Below are 5,000 nucleotides of genomic sequence, written 5' to 3' on the forward strand. Positions count from 1 at the left end.
GGTGTGTGTCTCTGTTCACTTAAGCTCTTCACAGCTACTACACTACACACAGCCTCAACACCGCTGCAGAATAGGGCTGTAACTATCAATTATTTTCTTTGTGATTATTCTATGGATAACTTTTTAGATTAACTGAATAATCGAGAAGCTTGCTTTTTTGATAATTTTTATACATCAACAAATCAATGGAAAAACCCATAGATTTTTTTTGACTAACTGACTAGCCCTATTTAATACTTTGTCATACAACAATAGCAGATCTACAAGTTGTGAGCTGTTATTTTGTCTATAAAACAAAAATTAAGGAGAGGGAAAGATTGTCAGAAAAATTACATTTAGTACACTTACAAATGGATAAAAAATGACCCACTCAGGCCCCTAGACTCTGGGTCATATGTTATAGAGGCACTTTATCAATTTTTCTTAACTTAAAAGCATTTAACTCTGTTTTCAAAGGCACTATAAGTTTATTATTATTATTACAAATATTATGATTATTATTATTATTATTACTACTAGTATTGTACAGTATGTCAAAACACGTTAAAATACTACTACTACTACTACTAAGTATGCCAAAACCCATTAAAATACTGTAGGTGTATACATTCTATCTAAGCTACTACTACTACTAGGTGAATCATGGAGTTCACCTTGCCGCCCTCCCCGTTTATGACACAATGATGTGTTGCTTATGTCCTCCATGGATGACTCAACATCCAGTCAACTCCCCTCTCAGCGCAAACATCTTTTATTAACCGTCCAATTCAAAGTAAGTGTGACGTCCTTCCTGATGACGCTTGTGAGGCAGTTTCTCCCCTTTTTTGGGGGGGGGGGGGGAGACGAGATGCTGTTGGATTGTCCATGGATTGCTCACCTCTATCCGGTTTACAGAAATGGGTTGAATGAATTTTCAATGATTTTGTGTGTTTCACAACAATGGCTTTTGAAAGGTTATTCGGAATGAAGTTACGAGCGCCCACAGCACAGCTGTATATGAACCTGGGATGAGCCGATGGTTATTGTGACATTGTTTGTTATTTGCAACAGCACAAATGTATATATACTGTATTGTGATTGTAGTGAAAGTGCTATGGCTATATGTTTGAGGCCCCACTTTCTGGACCTGGTGCTCTAAAATACATTTATACCCATTTATACGTTGGCTGTTCAAAAATAGCAGATCTACAAACCGCGCTGCACACTTGTATATCTGCAATTTAATTTTTTTTTCTGAATAATGATATTCAGACATTTAACACAGGGTTTGACTCTTCCCTAATGTTAATGTGATATTCAATACCAGAATCGTATCCATCTGCATTCTGCAGTCTTCAATTTCAAGGAATGCATCTGAATAAAGAACAACACTACCCGGAGAAGGCTGCCAAATCTATTTCAGAGAAAAAAACACAGAACGGCAAAGTTTAATCTACTCTTATGCCTGAATTATACTTGCCATGATATACTTGCTGGTATCAGAAATAGTTGATCTACAGGCTCACAACGTGTGTTGTAGAGCTGCGAGACAAAGTCTAGATCTTGTCGAGGACATGATGCACATAGTCCCAGTGGTGGAAAGAAGTACTCACATGTTTTACTTTGTTTAACGTATCAATACTGCAATATAGAAATACTCTGTTACAAGTGCAAGTCCTGTATTAAAAATGTACTTGAGTAAAAGTACAAAAGTATTAGCATCAAAATATACTTAAAGTACCAAAAGTAAAAGTACTCATTATACAGAATGTCCGATCTTTCAAATGTATAAAATTTGAAATTTGAATTCCTTTCAAATGCGTTTGATGCATTTGAAATACAAGCTCACATTGTGAGCTTATAGATCGGCTGTAGAGGGCCCACTTGAACGTTTCAAAAGCTTTCGCGGCCCACAACCGTCTGACTTAACCCAGCAGCCCATAGTGTTAAGTGATCAGATGGGTGGGTGAGCATGTTTATTTTAATGATCAATCAATCGATTGTGTTCAATGGAACTAACATATAGTATACTTGAAGTTTACGAGCTTGTACATCTGCTATTGTTGAAGATATTTGAAAAATATCTAAAATGTTTGGAGTATTTTGAATAATTTTCTTTTTTTTCTTATTACATAAATCTTCTCTTCTGGGGGTCTCCCTGGCACAAATACATATACATTTTGGGGGTCCTTAGCACAATTTTTTTTTGAGAATCTCCGTCCTATACACCAGTGGTTCTCAACCAGTGGTCCGGGGACCACCAGTGGTCATTGGGGGGGTTCCAGGAGGTCCCCAGCTAAATGACGGAGATTTGGTAACCAAAATGTATAGATCTTTAACTCTTGAGAGCGTAAAATGAAACCTTACGGGTCCATTTGTTATTTTGATCAACGTTGGCCTGTTATCTCTCCTATGGCACCACATCGATACAGCATGGAGTTGTGGACAAAATCGTATCCAACGATAACAACATATTCTAAGTCTTGGGTCTGAGAGTCTAAATCTCATCAAACAGCCGAGTTAATAATGGACACTGACATGAAAAGGGTTGAAAACCAATGCCATACACTATCGTCCTCTTGTCATTTCCCTGGAAGCTGCCCATGGAATAAAAGGCTATTCTGGTGAGTAGAGTAGAGTAGAGTACGTAAGCACAAGGAGCGGTTACACCCACGTCTCTCCCTGCCCTGCTGTCCTCCTCTACGGAGAGGGAAGAGACGTCTGTGTTTCAAAAAAAATGTTTATCTCTTCCTCTTCCCCTCCCCTCTTCCTGCCATTCAGAAGATGAAGGGAGAAAAAAAAAGAAAAAGAACCCAGACCCAGGCCAGCCATGAGGGGAAAAATAGATTTGTAAAAGTTTGAACAAACAAACGGTCAGGGAGCTCTATTTATGGCAAATGCTTCACATTCCACGCGTCACAGACAGTTTGTGGTGTTTCTGGCTTGCATTGTTGGCTGCGTCGGTGCACAGGATAAGGAGGACAAACGTCTCTTTCTTTCCGTCTGTCCGTCCATTTCTGTCCCCCCCCTCCCCGATGTAATTCACTGTGTTTTAATTGCAGTACTGGCTTATAGGAGCAGGTAGAGCTACGGAGAGGTTCCCAGTTTGATTCCCTGCTCCTCCTTGGCTTTGTGTTGAATTGAGCAAGACACTGACTGAACACACACGTGGTCCACGTTGGCATCGCAATACAGTCTGCGTAGAAACGGGGAGATGCTAAAGTCCTACAGTGACTAAAGGGCAGTTCACACCTGTATCATGTCTCATATCAGTATTATGGTTTATCATGTCAGTATCATGGTCGATATCATGGTTTATCATGTCAGTATCATGGTCAGTAGCATGGTCAGTATCATGGTCAGTACTATCATGTCAGTATCGTTGTCAGTATCATGGTCAGTATCATGGTCAGTATCATGTCAGTATCATGGTCAGTATCATGGTCAGTATCATGGTCAGTATCATGTCAGTATCATGTCAGTGTCATGGTCAGTATCATGTCAGTGTCATGATCAGTATCATGTCAGTGTCATGGTCAGTATCATGTGACATAATACCGACATGATACTGACCTTGATATGGGGATACACTGACCAGTACCATATATAGAAACTTAAGGAGTTAGGAGTTGGCTTGCTCAGAGACACTTTGACACATAGACCGGAGGCGAACCGGTGACACACACAGTCTGATTACCAGACGACCTCTCTACCCACTCAACTATGGCCATCCCAAGGGTTGGCCGGCTCTCTCTGCCAATCTGACCCGCCCCCCACCCCCGTCTCTTCCACAATACCACCCTCTCATTCACTTATTTTCTTCTCTCTCTTCCTCTTCTTCCCGTTTTTTAAACAGCATCCTCTTCCTTCTTTTTCTTTCTGTGGTTTCGGGCCGGAGGAGCGGGCTATAATTGTCCCCTGTCTGACGGGAATGTCTGAAGGCAAAACCCCGCCTTTTGAAGTGGTCTATTGTCCCAGCCACTGTAGGCGAGAGGGAGGGAGGGAGGGAGGGAGGGAGGAACTGGGTGAAGGGGGGAGGGTTGATCAAGGATCAAGGGGGTCCAGAAAGAGAGAGAGTGAAAAAGTAATAACGAGAGAGACCACGTCTTTCGTGTCTTGAGTCTCAGTTACCTCCCTACCTAGTTTGTATGGTCACAAATGCCACACGCACACACATACGCCCACAAATACACACGCGCATGCTCGCACGCGCACACACACACACACACACACACACACACACACACACACACACACACACACACACACACACACACACACACACACACACACACAAATACACACACACACACACACACACACACACACACACACACGCACACACACACACGGACACACACGGACACACACACACACACACACACACGGACACACACGGACACACACAGATGCTTTATTGCCGATAATGAGTGAATTCCACCATGTGGCCTTGGAGTTTTGAAGCGCTAACAACTGCTGCTCTCAACTCAACTCAAACGTTTTATTTATAAAGCACTTTTTAGAAACGACCAAAGTCGGCCAAAGTGCTGAACAAGGTCAAATAATACATAATAAATAAAAACAAACAAATTAATCAAGAATGAGAGAAGACTGGAAAAGAAAAGCATCACTCGTGTCCTGCTCTGACATGTGTGGGCTGGGTAGTCTACTCTTGAGTTTTGCTGCTCTCAGACGTCCAGGTTGACTGCAGCGCCAGGCTCAGGCTCAGTGCAGCTTTAGGTGTGATCTATAAGGCGCAGGGCTCCAGGCACGCGTCACTCCACATTGTTTCACAACCAGCCAACCAGCCTGTCAGGGTTTCTCCACAGACTCAAGCTGTGTTTTCACTATACAGTGCCAGCAGTGGTGCAGTGCTCATTGCACGCGGTACCACGTCCCGCCAGTCTTTTGAGCAGGAGAACGCGCACGCACGGATGCGCGCGCACATGCACGGATGTGCACGGCACTCGTGTGCACACGAGAATGCGTTCCACTTGATTCGTACCCACCTCGCTACTTTG

This window comes from Gymnoscopelus braueri (genome assembly GCF_963280865.1).
Source record: "Gymnoscopelus braueri genome assembly, chromosome: 8".
Classification (NCBI taxonomy): Eukaryota; Metazoa; Chordata; class Actinopteri; order Myctophiformes; family Myctophidae; genus Gymnoscopelus; species Gymnoscopelus braueri.